At 35.4% G+C, this 18497-nt stretch overlaps 1 long non-coding RNA gene across 9 annotated transcripts in view; it reads right to left on the bottom strand.

Annotated features, from left to right (window-relative positions):
- LOC102156199 overlaps nt 1-18497 on the bottom strand; it is a 422250-nt gene that overhangs the window by 385496 nt on the left and 18257 nt on the right. The window contains exon 4 of one of the 9 annotated variants that reach the window (XR_005369334.1): nt 161-574. The exons of 7 other annotated variants lie outside the window; for them this stretch is intronic. This is a non-coding gene — a long non-coding RNA (uncharacterized LOC102156199). Of the gene's footprint in view, nt 1-160; nt 575-9367; nt 9384-18497 lie in introns of those variants that run through there. One more of the 9 variants, XR_005369336.1, reaches the window with a different exon arrangement.

Genomic DNA, 18497 nt, shown 5'->3' with positions numbered 1-18497 from the left:
GTCAATGTATATATAATCTACTCTCAATGGTTTAGAAAAAATTATATACAGACATGTGTTTGTGTGTGTGTGTGTGTATGTGTGTGTGTGTATGGAGAGAGAGAGAAAATAATCATTTAAAAAGGTTAAAAGAAAAGAACCACTGCATTCTACTGTAATGTATTTTGTAAGTGAAGAAATTCATTTCCTCTTGACAAGGTTCCTTGCCTAATACCAGAAAGGTTATGTGCTGGACAGGGAATATGAGCATTTCGATCATTAAAATTTAGGAATTTTTTTGCTCATTTAGATCAGTTTTGAAATTAGTTTTTGTCAGTCAATTCGCCTGAGCTCCATCAGTGTGGGTTTCTTCTTATGCAAAGGCAGAAAGCTAAACCCTGTATCGTGGTGAATTTATCCATGTGCTGACCCTTGAAGGCTCTGGAAAATTGGCCAAATAGCTGTTCCTGCATACATCCCCAGTTGCCATTATATTATCTTCTGTCAAGTGTCCCAATATCATCATGAGATTGTATAATAGTTTATAATTTAAATAACATCTTCACATAGGTCATCTCCTTGACATTGACAAATCCTGCAAAGAAAATAAAACATGTATATCTCCATCTTATACATTTGTAAACTGAGAGGCAGAAACCCTGAGTTGGCTAACTTAGTTGCATAGAATTCAAATAAAATTCTTTTAAGTAAGCATTTATTTGGTTACCTTATACATAATGCTTTCTCATTACACAACATCATTTATGTTTAACATGATGATTCAGGAGCAGTTAAGATCATGTAATAAAGAAGGGTTAAATTGCACCTCCTATTATAGTTGAAAAGCAAACTAATGTATTTTAAATGATGCTTTAAGATCAAAGATGAATCTCTGCTTAACTATGCATTAATTAGAAAATATTCATAAACATATTGCTAGAATACTGACTTCATAGAATTTTTGCTTGACTAGGGATGCATTTTGATATTTCCTTAATTTCTCAGAGCTCACACTGTTTAAATGGGAGGCAGCATGGAAGGGAGCCTATGGTACTCTGGGTATTATAGCATGCCATGTCTCTAAACAGCCTGATTACTTATGGAGAAGACAAGTGATCTTCTATATCCTCAGTCTACAAATTATTAATATTAAAAGACTGAACTAGATAATTTCATGGTTTTTTTTTTTTCAGGTACAACATTCTCCAACCAAACAGACAGACATTTTGAACTCTGATTATGGTTCTCTTGACAATCTGGGATTTCACTTAAATGATAACAAAACATGTTTTATTAAATTACCTAGTGGTAGACTGTGTCAATATTCTAGACATAGCAAAAGGTTGCTTATTTGTTTATTTATTTACTTTAGAAAAAGAAACCATATGGAGAAAGAGAATTGTGAAACTATAATAAAAACACAAGTTGGCCTACGATTTTAAAAAGTAGGCAAAAAAAGAAGCTTTCAAATAATGCCACTTAAAAGGTTAAAGTCTCTTGTAAAAGTACATTTGGTTCATTACTACATATTGAAAATAAATTATTTAAAATAACTAGGAGAGAAGAAATTTCCAGGCAATTGTCTCCACACTGAACTTACTTTATACTGCATTAAAATTATGAGGACCTAGAAAGATGTCCCAAAAGAAGTTTTACAGTTTCCACTGAAATGCTAAAACCAGCATATGAATTCGTGAACCAGGAAACCTTGAGAAAATAGAGAAGCAAATCTAAAGGAAAAACATTAAGAAATCTGAATCTTTTTATAATTCCTTGGCACATTAGCTCACAAAAAACCCACTCAGGCTTATTGTCTGCAACAGACATCGTATGCAATAATATTTTTGCAACGAAAGAATATTAAACCTGTTTCTCAAGTCACTAAGCATACTTCTGCTTTAAAACCACAGTGATTCCCAAAGCACACATAGACATTTTGTTGTACTTTGTTTCCTACCATTAACCGCTTTGCCACTATTTTATCCTAAAGAAGAAGGAAGTGATATAGAGACTGTAGTTCCCAACAAATGAAAGAGTAGGGTCATCTTCCTCATTCATCTTCTTTATCCTTCAGCCAATGTTAGCTATGTGTCAGACACTGCTATATATATATATATATATATATATATATATATATATATATATATACACACACACATATATATCCTAATTTGATCTTCACAATGTCCCTAAGTCCTGAGTATAATCATTAACCCCATTTTACATTTAATATATGAGTGGGAAAGGTTTCTGATGGGGTTATGGTTCTAGGAGGTGAAAAGTGGAAGAGAAGATGGGGGATGGCAGATGCCATAGGAGGATGGGTGCCTTTTCTCCTTTAGCAAGAGGGAAGAAAAGAGAATGTGTACTGATGTGGTGAGTCACTGAGGTTCAATAGGAATCGAGGCAGTTTGTCTCTGATTACTTCAATTTCTTTGGTTTCCTCATTTGTAAAATTGGAAAAAGTAAATCCTACAACTAGTATAAGGTTATTTTGAGGATAAAGGGACATTATATTTTTAAAAAACACTTAAGATGTCTGGCATGGATTAAGGATCAAAATTTATAATAGCTATTATTACTGTTATACATTGATGTATATTGTACATTGGTAGATAAATATAGCTATATATATAGTATTATTACATATAATACTATTACTATTATTGCTATTACTATTATCATATCTAAGCTAGCAGCTAAACTATATTTGATATCTATCTAGTAGGCATCTATTGAAAGCCACTTGGCATTGTACCTGAAACCAAGGTAACATTGTGTCAACTATACTGAAATTTTAAAAAAATTTTAAGCCACTTGAGGGACACCAGGGTGGTTCAGCGGTTGAGCCCCTCCTTTCAGCTCAGGGCGTGAGCCCGGGTTCCGGTATCAAGTCTCACATCGGGCTCTTTGCAGGGAGCCTGCTTCTCCCTCTGCCTCTGTCTCTGCCTTTCTCTATGTGTCTCTCATGAATAAATAAAATATTTAAAAAAATTTAAGCCACTTGGAATAAATTTTAACAAAAGAAATGGAAAAAAAGTCACTTGGAATGAATAAACCAAATTTATTATGACAGAAACATCTTTAGAGAATAATCAGAAGAACCATACCTATGAATCCTGAAAATGAAGTTTTAAAAAAAGAAGCCAATTCCTATCAGTGTCAATCTCAAGAAACCAGGAAATTATATGCACTCAAGTCCTAATGAAAATAGAGCTACATTATATTTTTTTCTCTTTGAATTCCAAAGTAACTATTGGAATGGACTTGCTGAGCATTTGGACATACATGTTTCTTCAAAAGGATAGCTTCAAAGAAAAAAAATTCTGACAATATTTCATGTTGGTGTATTTGATTTCATATATTTATAATTAATTAATGTTGTTATCACTTCTTTTTTGTTGTTGAACATTCAAGATTCATTTGGCATGCACAAACATGAAAGCCTTTGCCCTAGAGGCATCTGATGTAAGCTGACCCCCTATGATCCTCAGTCCCATCTACTGCACAGGCTTCCTTTCTGTGTTTTTCTTTGTTTCTGTGTCCAAATAGGATATCTTCATGGCACTTTTCACAAGGAGCCAAATGTGTCCCCTTTTCTCTGTACAAGACAGAGTACTGAATTTCAATGAGATAGCTTTATCATTCAATTTGTTGCTCCATTGTCCCAAGTAGTAGTTTATAAAATATTTCAGTTACACACTTAATTGCCATCTGGAAATTCCTCCATTATCCTCAGTTTAAATGTCACATAAAAAAAATAAATGTCACATAAATATATTAATTGTTTACTTGGGTAGCAAATTATACTTTAGAGACAGGTCTAAAAAAATAACCCATAAAACCATATTTTAATTTCATGAGTATATTTGCATTTTGTGGTCTTGCACTTTACTCCCTCAGAGCCATGCTCAGCCAACTTGAAAATAGCTGAGGACATAAATATTATGAAATATGATTTTTAATTAGCATTTATTAATTGGAATTGAAGTGTGTCCATATTCCTCTACTCCTCTTTGCCTCTGGCAAAATTATGAGATTCATGCTTGCAGAAATTATGAGATTCATGCTTGCTGTGTTTTTTACTCAGGGTACTTTTCCTACTCTCCATCCTATTTCATAGGGTGCAACATAGATTCCACAAGAAAAGAAAAATCTAGTCTTCAAATCTTTCTTAACACATCTTTTCATTGGTTTGTTTGTTGAAACCATAGCTCATTCCCCATAATGCAGAGAATCTCTAAAATATAGCCAATAGCTATAACATTAAGGAAAAATTTCTCAAGATAGTTTTATCTTAAGTCCTAAGAAAGCAAGCCTCGCATTCCAGCGGTGGGGTCCATCATGGACTAAAGATTTTGAAAGTTGTGTGTCCTATCTCCTGCCTCCTTCTGTGTACCTTTCTTCCCCAGCATCCCTTAGGTAAAACTCTCTCACTTGAAAGGCATGGAGTTATCACACAACCTACTTCAAAACCTGCCTGAATCAAGAGATATCCACTAGTTTACATTTATACTCTTTCCCTAAAAACACATACATCACAGAGTAGAATTACCAAACAAAACAGAGTAATTGTCATTCTGTGAGCTGCAATCATGATTATGATTAACATAATTATAATTAATCAGACCAGCTTTACCTGTTGCTAGATTTATGGGCCTTACTCAGTTGTGGTTCCTAGCTATACTCCTGTCTCTTCCCTCACTCCTGTATCATCTCCAGCTTGGTAATGGGGTCTTTGGAGATCTTCTTTCTTTTGCCAGGTCTGGAACTAGAACCAAAAATCTAAAAACAGATCTGAAGGATAGTGATATGCTTGGTGACTCTTGAATACTAGACATTATTTTGCTCCACTTTTCTGACTGGAAACAAGAACTGGACATACATGGAGGCCTGACTCCCAAGGCTATACTTCTATAGCTAGCTTCTGCTGCTGGGTCAGTTACATTGACCTTGGCATTCATGTTTCACTCCAGGCATCATATAGTGTCCTTTCTTTCATGCTTTACAAACCTAGTCTTAGCTACAATGCAGGTGAAGCAGCTACAGGAAGTGTTCCATGGAGCTTGGAAGAAAACCTTAATTTCTTCTCCCATATAAACTACCATTATTTGGTCTATTACCTCAAAATGAACCAAACAATGAGACCATTATACATGCATGTGAGTTATATAAATTTGAGACACAGAAAACATTTTGTTAGTTAGGATTATAAGTTTTTAACTTTTTTATGAGAAGGGTGAAACTTTATAATTATAATTTATAGCCAGTTATTATGATTAAATTGATAACGCTTAGTTATTATTGCTGCCATTATCATCTTCACCATCAGTATTTTGTAAACAGGATGAAATTGAATTGGAAAGGACTATTTCTCTCATGATTACCAAAAGATAAATGAACACAGAAAAATAAGAGGAAATATGTTCAACTACCAAATTGAAAATTTTAAGCCTCATTTCTAGGGAAAAATGTTTTCTTTAACTATATTCTGATATGCAGATCACAGTTTAAGAATGTCATTTGAGGGACATTTTGCTTTGATATCTTTTTTAAGTAGAAGGTCATCATTATAAGAGGCTCCTGGCAGAGGCATAAAATTATGACTCTTATTTTGTTTTCAAACAATTGTATAAAGATGTTGCGGTAAACTACCCTGCCGTTTTCAAACTGAGGTTTTAAAAGCCTACTCAAAACATGAGGTGTTTTTCTCCCATTTTCCCAGTGCATAGTGATTTCCTCCTCAATGCTGCTTTATCAGTTTTGCCCCAGCAAAAGCCTTTTGAACAACTTCCCAAGAGTCAAAGGCAGAAGGATTATCTACTCTGACACCTTCAAATTTGCACCTAAGAAGGAATTTGCCTATGGGATGTCAAAGATATTTACAGGAAGATCCTGACATTCCTGACAGCTAGTGAAGGAAGATAATTTGGACTAATAGAATCTTACTGGGGTCTGGTATGGTTTGGATACATCAATTTAATGAAAGTTTGCAAGAGCCAATGTCGCATTCCCACAGCTAGCCCTTTTGTAGAAGTCTTTCTCCATCTGTGCAAAATGAGTTGTTCACTCCAGTTCCAGACTTGATGGACAAATATCAAGACTTTAGGAACTGCCATTTAATTTATAGTTAAATAATAGCCTGTAGAACCAAGTTAGTAGACATGTTAAAAGTTTATGAGTCTATAGTGTCTGACCTCCTTCATAAAACCAGTAAAAAGTTTTCAGGGATAGGAGGTATGGAAGTCCAACTAGTCTATATACTTAAGAAAAAAAAGCTTTACTATTAATATTTAAAGTAATGTGTGTAGAAAACAGAATTAATTAAATAAAGTATATCTGGTGATTAGTACAGTATCTAATACAAATAGACACTGCATAAATGCTAACTATAAAAAACAAAAACAAAAAACCCACACACCGTAAAAACACAGGATGGGGCAAGATAATTAGCATTTCTAAAAAGATCTTATTTATTTATTCGAGAGAGAGAAAGAGCGAGCAGAGTAGAAGGGGAGAGAGAGAATCTCTAACAGGCTCTATGACCAACACAGAGCCCAAAGTAGAGCTGGATCTCATGACCCTGAGATCATGACCTGAGCTGAAATCAAGAGTCTTATACTTAACTGACTGAGCCCCTCAGGCATCCCCACCATAATTTTGTTTTTAATAATCAATCTGTACTGTTTCCCTTTTATAGACTCCAATCTATAATCAGCTAAGGGAGCTGTATTAACTAATCCAAACAGGGATTGAAATCAGATCTGCATTAACAGATCTAATATAAAGGGAATAAAAAAATCCAGATATACAAAACAAATGAACAAAGTAAAAAAGAGACAAACAAAAAAAACCAGAATCTTCAACAGAGGACAAACTGGTGGTCACTAGAGGGGAATGGGGGGAGGGCGGAGATGGATATAATAGGTGATGAGGATTTAAAGAGTACACTTATTGTGATGAGCACTAATACATAGAACTGTTTGAATCACTATATTGTAGACCTGAATCTAATATAACACTGTATGTTAACAAGATTGGAATAAAAATAAATAAATGTATACGTGAGTAAGTAGGTTGGTAGGTAAGTAGATAGGTAAAATAAATGAATGACTGCCAAGGATTCAGGGCAAGACAAAAAAAGAATTCCAGACATCAAAGAATCTAAATATTTTCTTAAAGGGAAGATGGAATCCTATCCCTCTGAGTTGAATAGGAGAAAACTAGATACACTTATATAAATAAACAAGGCCTTAAAGAAGGAATCTGATGAAATTCCATTTAATAAAGGAAGAAGAACACTTTCGTATGACTCAGTGAATGTAAACTGCTACCAGGTAAGGCTATTGCTTTTTTAACTGCTCTCCTAAGGGGCTAACAATGTAAGGAATGACTTTCCAGTGGCCTTAGAAGCAAGAAATCATGGGAAGTAATGAATGACCTCAGTGGGAGAAACTAATTTCTCCCCGGTCATTCATTGTGACTACAATTGTCTTGGAAGGTGACAGGATGACTTCCTTATTTCTCACATATGCAGTACTAAATAGAAGATATTAAAGTCAAACAGGCTCAAATATCCATAATGGCTTAGGTACTTTATCTCCTAATAGGAAATTCAAGATATTTTCAGCTAACAGATAAATCCTAGAGAAGGATTATTTAAATTATTGATTTTTTTTTCTCCTGATGTTTTTAAAGGAAGGTTTACTCAGTGAATTTAATGAACTGGGAGTTACATTTACCCCTACAAATTCTATTATTTTAATTATTAAAACTAGTTGCTTTCTCTGTACTGTTGCAAGTGTCTAAGTGTCATTGCACTCTTTATTTCAAGTAAGAATTTTGGAATTCAGTGTAAAAAATATGCAAATATAAGAAGCCAAAGTTTTTAGTGGTCTCAGTTAAACTTTGCATATTGCTTTTTACACTGACAGCTAAAATTGCAACAGTTAATTGTGGGCAGATCAAGCTAACTGCTCAACATAATAAAATGGCAAGTGATCATTTAATACCCTCATTTTAATAATAAGAAATAATTGTTTGTGTAATAAGAAGACACACCATAGTAGTAGGCCTATAAATCATCTTGCTACCTGAAAGAAACACTATATATGAAACAGATCGTGAATGTTGAGTTACAGTCAAATTGATCTCTTCATGTCACAGGGAGAATAATCTCATGATATCTAAGAATTACTGAAGCATTACTTTGTTCCTAGTACTCTTCTACCCTCTTCAAAATAACTTGCTTCATCTCACAGTACTCTATTATTAACAACTTAAGTTTAAGGAAAAAAGTCACAGAGAAATAAAGTAACTTACTCAAGGTCACACGGCCAGGAAGTTATTAACTTCCAAGATTTAAAGCCAAGATTTTTTTTTAAAGATTTTATTTATTTATTCATGACACAGAGAGAGATGCAGAGACAGAGGGAGAAGCAGGGTCCTCATAGGAGCCTGATGCGGGGACTTGATCCCCAGACCTGGGATCACACCCTGAGCGAAAGGCAGATGTTCAACCGCTGAACCACCCAGACATCCCTAAGCCAAGATTTAAAACTAGATTTTTTGAATCTGGAGACCATAATTTTCATTCCTTCCTTCCTTCCTCCATCCATCCATACATACATTTATGTATTCATACATGTATATAGGTCTTTATATTGCATTACAATTTATATACAGTGAAATGCACAGGTATTAAGTGTATAGTTAAGTATTAAAAACTGTGTACACTTGGGCAACCACCTGCTCAGTCAAGGAATATTTCCATCACCCCAGAAATTCCTTTGTATCCATTTTTAATAATTTCCATACTACCACATTACCACCAAAGGCAATTACTATTCTAATTTCTAATACCATAGATTAATCTTGCCTGTTTGTAGTCTTCATATAAATGGAATATTATAATAATATGTCCTATTTGCTTCTGGCTTCTGTCACTCAACATAAAGTCCATCAGATCTTCCATGTAATACTTCCTTTTTTCTTTGTATTACTGAGTAGTAAATATTCCATTGTATGGTTATACCTCAATTTGTTTATCCATTTGCTTGTTTCTTTTTATTGCTAAGCAGCAGTCCATTATGTGGTTATAGTTCAATTTGCTTGGTGATGGACATATGGGTAGTTTTCAGATGTTGAGTGTTATAAATAAATAATTTTCACATTTCTTTACACATTAATTGTGCATTAACATTCTTGCACTGTTCTTTTTTTGGACATATTTTCTTATAAGTTGAGTAAATTTTTCCATTTGGAGTCAAATTATAAGACATTATCAAGCTATTGTCCAAAGCAGCAGTCCCTTCCACTCCCTGCAGCAGTGTGCATAAGTTACAGTTGCTTCCCATTCTCAATAACATCTGGTACAGCAGAGACTGCGCTCTTGCAAAATGATTCTGCTGAAAACACGGAATGAGATTATATATGAACATAAAAAATTATACAAGGAATAATTATCTGCCAAAAATAGCTGTGGCCACCTAAGCTTTGCTAAATAACTCATTTCCAATCTTTGACATCTATTGATTAGTCAAACACAAATTAATTTCTTATCCTCATCTATCTTAAACATTTCTAGACAGGGGTGCCTGGGTGGCTCAGTTGATTAAGCATCCAACCCCTGATTTGGCTCAGGTCATGATCTCAGTGTCATAAGATGAAGCCCCACATTGGGCTATGTGCTTGGTGTGGAGTCTGCTTCAGCTTTGCTCTCTTCTTGTCCCTCTACCTCCCCCTCCCCCCCCCCCGCTCACGTGCATGCTTTTGCTCTCTCGCTCTTTCTCAAAAAATAATTCTAGACAAAGAATAGAAAAAGAAGAATACTTATGACCAAGTTATGGAGCACAATTTAGAATCTACCTCAAAACTACTGACTTGAAGCAGCATTTCAAAAGCAGTATTTCTACCTCATCACTTTTTGTATAATGATAAAGCTCAAATCAACTGAGGATTAGAAAACTCTATTAAATACCAGCATAGATAATCAACCAATATAGCATAAAGATATAGGAGGTAAAATACACATTTGAAAACTTTTGCCTCAGAGGGAGACTCTGTATAAATACTGATTATACAAGCAGTTTGGCTAATCATACATTTGACATAAGATAAAACTATGGGTGTTTGGACGTCCATGGGCTTTTGGTCATAGATAATATAAATGTAATTATTTCAAACTAGAGTTTGCTTTGAATACACCTAAATAAATGTGGCTAAAACATACATTGTTGTAATTCTTTCATAAAGGAAATGACTTATAAATGAAATTTTTTCCTAAAGTCAACCAACTCTACTCTGTAAGAATGATACATAGATTAATATAAATGGTTTTCTAATTATGTCAAAAAAAAACCTTTAAAAAACCACTATGAATTTTCTTTCCAAGCCTCAAAAAAATATCATTCAATCTGGCAGCTAAAATTTTGAAATCAGTTTGCAAAAGGCACTTCACTAGCAGTTAATAATCAGTGACAGACTCTTTGAAGCTTCCTAACATCAGTAATAAAAGGTTTTTTCTCTTAATTGACCATATTATAACATCTTCCTTTTTATAGAAAATAGTAACATTTTAGTGATCTTGTTAAAAATGTTTCTATGTTACACATATCAAAACTTTCTTAAGAGATTAATAAGTTTTAATGTATTATATATACTTTTCCTGTCATTTACTGCAAACTCTCCAGAGTACCAAGGGAATACAAATAATAGACAGTTTCCTATAACTTCTTATTTCCTAGCATATGCAATTCATATGGGTTATACGAATGATTTTTAAAATTTTTAGCATTTATTAATAGTGTTTTAACAATCAACAGTTTAATTAGCAAAATGGTGTTTCTAACCAACCAAAGAAGTAAGCTTATTTTAAATATCTGACTTGCCTTTTAAATACGAAAACCTTATTATATTTTCAGTATCCTGGGGCATTCACTGCACCAGCCTGACCCGATGGACCTTCTTAATTAGCCCCCAAAGGTTACAACGATTGAATCTACAACTGCTTACTCAGATGGAACTCCCATTCATCATCTTTCTCATTTTCTCTCAACTGTTTATGTTCTCCTGTGGCCTCATTGACATTTATGGTTATAGTTAGCATATATCATGGCATATGAATTCAGAAAACTTTTCTTTTTAGAATGATCTCCATTTCTATCCCATATATGTTTGTGTGAATGAAATACTATGACAAGTTGTTGGCACAGACATTAACCTACCTTTGTATTACCTTTCAGTTAGGTTAGCCATCCTTAGAGAGTGTAGGTGCTAAGTGGTTGTAGTATATTTTTATTTAATTGATGAAGGTTCCTTCAAGATATCCCATGTTGAGGAATAAGGGAGGATTTAAAAAAATACAAGGCCTACACAATTTTCATCCATCTTTCCCATACTAAAAATTTTACTTTTTTTATTTTTTAGTACACTGAAATAGGTGAGAATTTCATTGTTTGCTTGCTTGCTTTCCTAGAGACAAGGAAATAGGACTGCAAGGTATTGCTTTAGTCATCTTTGACAAAAGACCGACTGAATCTAGCACCCTGTTTACACAGGGTATAACTAGTAGTTAATTGTTCAAATAAACCACCTGAAGGTCTCTGTAAAAATGTTTATGAAGGTTATCCTTAATGATTCTGATTCTGAATAACTGAAATGAGACCCAAGAATCTGCATTCTTAATAGTCCCCCAGCTGATTTTCACCAGTATGGTTCACAACTATATTTGAAAATACTGGTTTTATGTGTGGTACTGTCCTCTTTAACAAGATAGAGTATCCACATGAGTTAACTGGATATTGATAGACACAAGTGGTTGGCTTTGAGAGGTTACTATGATGTCCAGGATATCATTCTGGGTTCTTCTAAACCTCTATTTCTGATTCACTTACCCTTTGCCATGCCAAAAATGCACCCTAATTTGTGTCTTAAGTAGGGGAGGTTAAGTGGTACATGTCTCAGGACGTATGCTAAGTGATGAGGTTAGGAAATAGACAAAAGGAAATACTCATTTTGTGATAAAAGAGTGGTACTGACAATTGGTGGATACATAGATATATTAGGTTTGGGGGAGAGGCAATAAAGATGAAAGAAAAAAGGAAACACCCCCACCTGGACTGGTCTGAATAGACTAGGCAGGGAGTATAACCAAGGGGGGTCCAGTAGCTGGGACTCCTCAAACTGGGTTGCTGATCTGCACAGGTAAACAGAAAAATGCCATACAAAAGGAGTAGGCTTATGATCACAGTTAGCATTTGACCACAATCTGATTTCTCCCAGACCTCACTTAATTTTCAGATCCTATGCTACAAAACTATATAAAATGTCATACCTTAAAAAAATATCATACCTTTAAAAAATACAGTGGTAAATCCTTAAAATGACCCTTTGGCCTCCTACCTTAGTCTGTCACCACCATCCCCTTGATTTTCTTACTCCCAAGTTAATGCACCTGCCATCCAATTAACACTTCATTTAACTATACACCTGAGGCCTTTGCTTCAGAACTCTATTTTGAAACAATTAGCCCTCTACTGAATAGGGTAGTATGTTTATAATTAGGTGGAAAACACAAAGAACAGTGTGATTAAGTCTTCATGAAAACCCTTAATGCAAGTGGGGGTCACAATAAAGAGAAACTAATGATGTTAGGATAAAGACAACTTTCTTTTAAACTGTGGGGTATATCAGTGCATAGTATTACTTACATTACTTATATTACCTTTGTCGACTCATGGCCGTGAATTTCCTTATATATTACAATCTCTCAAGTATGAAGACCTGTAACATTGTTTGAATTATCATATATTTTGGTCAAATGAAAACGTGTAAATAGTTGTACCTTTAAATTCCAATTCCACCTTGAGACAATTGGGATTATTTGTGACAAAAATACAGTAGTTTTTTTTATAAATCTGAGTGATTTTTACATACAAATATGAATTTAATTTTACATACAAATATGAATTTAATTTCCTCTGTAAATTTGTAAAATCTAATAAAAACCATGTCTGTATTTTCACACCTATGTGGAATGTTTTTAATTCTATATTTTTATCATATTAGGGCTATCTAGAGCAGTATTTCTCAAACTTGAATGTGCATGAAAATTGCCTGGGGCATGTCTGTAAAAAGCAGAATCAGATTTACCAGGCATGGAATGGACTTTAATTTTGCATTCTAAAAAAGCTCATGTTGCTGGTTCAAGGGCCTGCTATGTAGCAAGGTTCTGTCTGGAACACATCTCCTAAATAGCCAAAATAAGTTTTCATTGAATATTCTTTTCTATTTCAAATGTTATGTTTATGAATTATCACTGGAACACAATTGAGACTACATTTCATAGCAGAAACAAATACATTCTACTCCTTTGAAAGTTCCCTCAACTTTATGACATGGTATCTTCAATTGACTTCAATTTTTTCTGGTACTCAATATGAAAAGGCTTATTTCTCTTGCTATTTTAGATGAGATGTTTAATTAATATTCATTAAGGAAATACAAATAACTTGACCACTCATTCTCTCAATCTCAATCTGGAATCATCTCAATAGTAAAAACTCATAAGAGGGCAGCCCCGGTGGTGCAGCGGTTTAGCGCCATCTGCAGCCAAGGGCGTGATCCTGGAGACCCGGAATCGAGTCCCACATCAGGCTCCCTGCATGGTGCCTGCTTCTCCCTCTGCCTGTGTCTCTGCCTCTCTCTCTAGCTGTGTCTCTGCCTCTCACTCTAGCTGTGTCTCTATGAATAAATAAATTAAAAAAAAACTAAAAAAACAAAACTCATAAGATATTTATTAGATCATTAAAGTAGTAGAAATGAGTGAGGATAGGTCCTTTTTATACCCTTACATTTGCTAGTAGTCAGCATACAAATATCTTTTCTAGAGAAGCAGCAGCTCAAATGAGCTAATCTGTAAAGGGTAAGACACCTAACTTTGTTAACTGCCTGATATGGAAAATGAATAGCAAGAGAGAGAGAAGAGAAAAACAATTCACATGTGGTCATAAAAAAAAGCAGGGAGAGAAAAGACAAGAGGAAGAATAAACAAGAGAAGCCAAAAGTGAGAGCAAGTAAAACATGGAGGGTTACTGACCCCATAGGGCCCACATAGATGTTCATGGAGGAGGCAGAGGAATGAAAAACTTAGTTCACTTTCTCCATTCTGAGAAATAAAAAACCAAAGGAGGAAAAAAATGTTTTCTTCAGTGATCAGGAGAGTTTAGGAGCAGAGTTTAAATTTGGTTTGGAAGTGAAACAGAGCATCTGGGGGGAAAAAAAAAAAAAAAAGAGGCTGCCTTCAGTTGGAGAGAGGCATGATTTCAGCGAATGGCAGAGGCTTCCCACCTGGAGAGCCTAAGTAGGAAGGACCCTGTGCTGGTCATCTTTGGGCCATGTGCACTCTATATCAGTGTGCCATCACTTAATTCATTCCTGGAAAATCTTATCACCAATAAGGAGTAGACTTATTTGGTATCACCACGACATTTTTGGTATCACCCAGTCCAGCTCTTCCAGTTTGTAATGCAGTGGATTCGTTCCTGCCAAAGGCTAGGGGACTGGTTTAAGGTCAGATTTTAGGCAGAGCTGATTCTGAAACCAAGTTCTTAGACTCTTAGTCCTTGCTTGTATCACAAGAACAAAATGCACCAAACTGTGCTCCCCTTGGGCATAAGATGAAGGCAGAGGAAGGATTAAGAAGAGAAAAACACATATGCGGAAAACCCCTCAAGCTCCTCCTACTCTCCCTGCCACATACTGTGTTTTAATAAGGGACCAGACAAGATAGCCTGACATGGCATGTCACCTCAGTGTGGCCTAACAAGTGCTTACAAAAAAAAACTGTAATTAAAGAAATGGATATACAACAATTAAGATGAGCTTCTATTATCTTCTATAATCCTTTTTCCCCCTGATCCCAGATTCTAAACCATTTTACATACTTCCAAAAGTAAGATGTGAATTTGTATATATAAATGAGCTTTGCTATCATCAGAGGTAAAATTTTCCTTTACAAAGACGTCTTTCATTGTATGGCCAACGTTTTTGACAATAAATATATGTATTTCATTTCACAAAACATTCTGACCTTCAGAATGTTGTAAGTGCAACTTAATATATGTGTAACTTATGAGAGTTCTAATCAATTCAAAGAGCAAAGCCTTGTTTCAATGTGCTATAAGACATTGTGTCTTAATAAGGGGCATATTTGTTGGTTCCAATATTTGCTTCCTCCAAACAATAAAAAGCTATATTTATTTTTAACATAATTATAATGGAAAGGCTAAATTACAAATGAGGAAAATTTGAGGCAAAAATTTCCCCCAAAAGACAAAAGTAATTATTCTACCAATAGCAATTTATTAAAAGCATATAAATTCAGATATTAAACTCCAAAGTACATTGTAGGCTGCATTTTTTATTCAACTTATGAATTTACTGACTAAGCTTAAGGAAACTACCAACTTTAGGACTGTGCGTTGTGGGGCACATGGGTGGTTCAGTGGTTGAGCATCTGCCTTTGGCTCAGGTTGTGATCTCAGGATCCTGGGATTGAGTCCTGCATCAGAATCCTTGCAGGGAGCCTGCTTCTCCCTCTGCCTATCTCTCTCTCTCTCTCTCTCTCTCTGTGTCTCTCATGAATAAATAAAATTAAAAAAGAAAACTGCTGTTGTTTAACCTATTCAGGGTTTAAGAGTCAAGTTGTAGTTAGGGTGTCACCCCTTATAGGAATTAAGTATAAGTACTCCTATTTTTATATAATACTATATACTTTTTCCCCGATTAAATCCTCTGAAAAACCAAACCCTCTGAGGCAAAAAAAAAAAATTTTTTTTAAGAAGATATAATTTATTTATTCATGAGACACACACACACACAGAGAGAGAGGCAGAGACACAGGCAGAGGGAGTCCCCAACATGGGACTCGATCCCAGGACTCCAGGATCACGCCCTGGGCCAAAGGCAGGCACTAAACCACTGAGCCAACCAGGCGTCCCGAGGCAAAAATTTTTAATCGACATTTAGTCTCAGAGAGTTGAAGTGGCCTTAGGTGACAGAAGTATCCTGGACATTTCCTCACTATACTCATTTGTGAATACTGACAAATACCACTGGGATATTCAGTTTATAGACTAGGATCAACTCTCACAAATGTCAAATTTTCTTTCTTGTACTAACAGACAGAAATTGGCCATTTAGATTTTTCCAGGAAATAGCTCAGCTTTTGGGAAAGGTCAAACAAGACACTAATGTTAACAGCTAGAAAAGCATTTATGAAAACTAAAAGAGAATAAACCACAAGTTTAAAAGGAACCAAGCATATTGAGCTTTACTGACAAGCACATAGGAAGTTCATTTATCAATTTTATTAACCATCTTCTGATGCAAAATTCAACAGGGCAGTGCCATTAAAAAAAGAAATAATTATACATTTGTAGCAATCTAGTATCTGTGAGATCTCTGGTTTAAATCCCAGTACTGTCACCAATCTATGTGACCATGAACAAGTTACTATGCAGAAAATCATAGTATATACCTTATACTATTAATTACCAGAATAATGGTTCCCCCCACCAAAGATGCCCCATCCTAATCACTGATACCTGTGACTATATTACCTTACATGACAAAAGGACTTTACAGGAAGGATTAAATCAAGGATATTGGATGGGAAGATTATCCTGGATTATGTAATCACAAGAGCCTTATCAAAGGGAGGGAGGAGGATCAGAGAAGGAGATGAGAAGACTACAGCATTCAGAGTGATGCAGGTTTATAAGCCAAGGAATATGGCAACCTCTAGAAACAGCAATAGACAAGGAAATGGATGCTCCCCTAGAGCCTCTAGAATGAACCCATCCATGCTGATATAGCCCAGTGAAACTGATTTCTGAATTCCAGAACCATAAGACAATAAACTGTGTTGTTTTAAGCCACTAAGTTGTTTTTTTTTTTCTAAAGATTTTATTTATTTATTCATGAGAGACTCAGAGAGAGAGGCAGAGACACAGGCAGAGGAAGAAGCAGGCTCCATGCAGGTAGCCCGATGTGGGACTCGATCCCAGGATTCCAGGATCACGCCCTAGGCTGAAGGCAGACGCCAAACCGCTGAGCCACCCAGGTGTCCCAAAGCCACTAAGTTTATGGTAATTTGTTGCAGCAGCAATTGGAAATAATATATCACTTCGTAAGGTAACAGATGTAGTAAATACATGTAAAGCATTTAGAATGGTGCCCAGGACATGTTAAATGCTATGTGCATCAGTTATTATTAACATAAATCAGATTATTTCACTTCTGTGCTTAAAAACCCACTATCTTGGGATGCCTGGGTGGCTCAGTGGTGGGCGCCTATCTTCGGCTCAGGTCGTGATCCCGGGATATGGGATCAAGTCTCTCATCCGGCTCCCTGGGAGGAGCCTGCTTCTCCCTCTGCCTATGTCTCTGCCTCTCTCTCTCTCTCTCTCTCTCTGTGTCTCTCATGAACAAATAAATCTAAAAAAAAAAAAAAAAAAAAAAAACTGCTGTCTTCCCTAAACGCTGTGAATGAAAATTAATTTGCTGAATTATATCTTCTAAAGTCTGTGTGCTTCAGTTCCTGCTGACTTCTTGAAACTTTTCATGCCACCCTCTGCCTCACCCACATCTACTCAGCTACAGTGACCTTCTTTCAATCCCTCTAAAAGACAAATGCATTTGAACCTCAGGATCTTTGTAATGGCTGTTCTCTTAACATGGGGAGTTTTTCCTTCATGTTTATCCCAGCCAAAATCCTACCTACAATTCAAATTTATTACACTAGCTTGCCTTAAAAAGGCTTTTCCTGAAAACAGAAACTCTCGCAGAATATCATATTTTAATGGGCAATAACACATAAAAGATGCTCAATATTATTAGTCATGAGGGAAATGCAAACCAAAAACTGCAATGAAACACCACTAGATAACTGGGAGGGTTAAAATAGAAAAGATAGACAACAAGTGTCAAGCAAGGATGGAGAAGAATTGGAACCTTCATATATTATTGTTGATGGGATTATAAAATAGTACAGCCACTTTGGAAAAGTTTGGCAGTTTTTCAAAGTGTTAACCATGAAGCTATATTTTGTAATGTACATAATTGTCGAATCACTATGTTGTATGCCTGAAAACAATATACTATTATATATCAACTATCCTCCAATTAAAAAAAAAATAGTGTGACCAATGATCCAGCAATTCTACTCCTAGGTATATACACAAGAGAAATGAAAACATATGTGCACACAAAAACCTGTCCATGAATGTTCATAGCAGCATTATTTGTACCAGCCAAAAAGGGTTAACAACCCAAATGTCCCTCAACTGATAAATGGATAAACAAAATATGGTCTGTTCATACAGTGGAATATTATTCAGCAATAAAAATGAACAAAGTGGGATCCCTGGGTGGCTCAGCAGTTTAGCGCCTGCCTTTGGCTCAGGGTTTGATCCTGGAGACCCGGGATCAATTCCCACATCAAGCTTCCTGCATGG

This window comes from Canis lupus, chromosome 14, assembly GCF_011100685.1.
Source record: "Canis lupus familiaris isolate Mischka breed German Shepherd chromosome 14, alternate assembly UU_Cfam_GSD_1.0, whole genome shotgun sequence".
Classification (NCBI taxonomy): Eukaryota; Metazoa; Chordata; class Mammalia; order Carnivora; family Canidae; genus Canis; species Canis lupus.
Note: the sequence above shows the minus strand (reverse complement) of the source record. Positions and strands in the feature narration are given on the sequence as shown.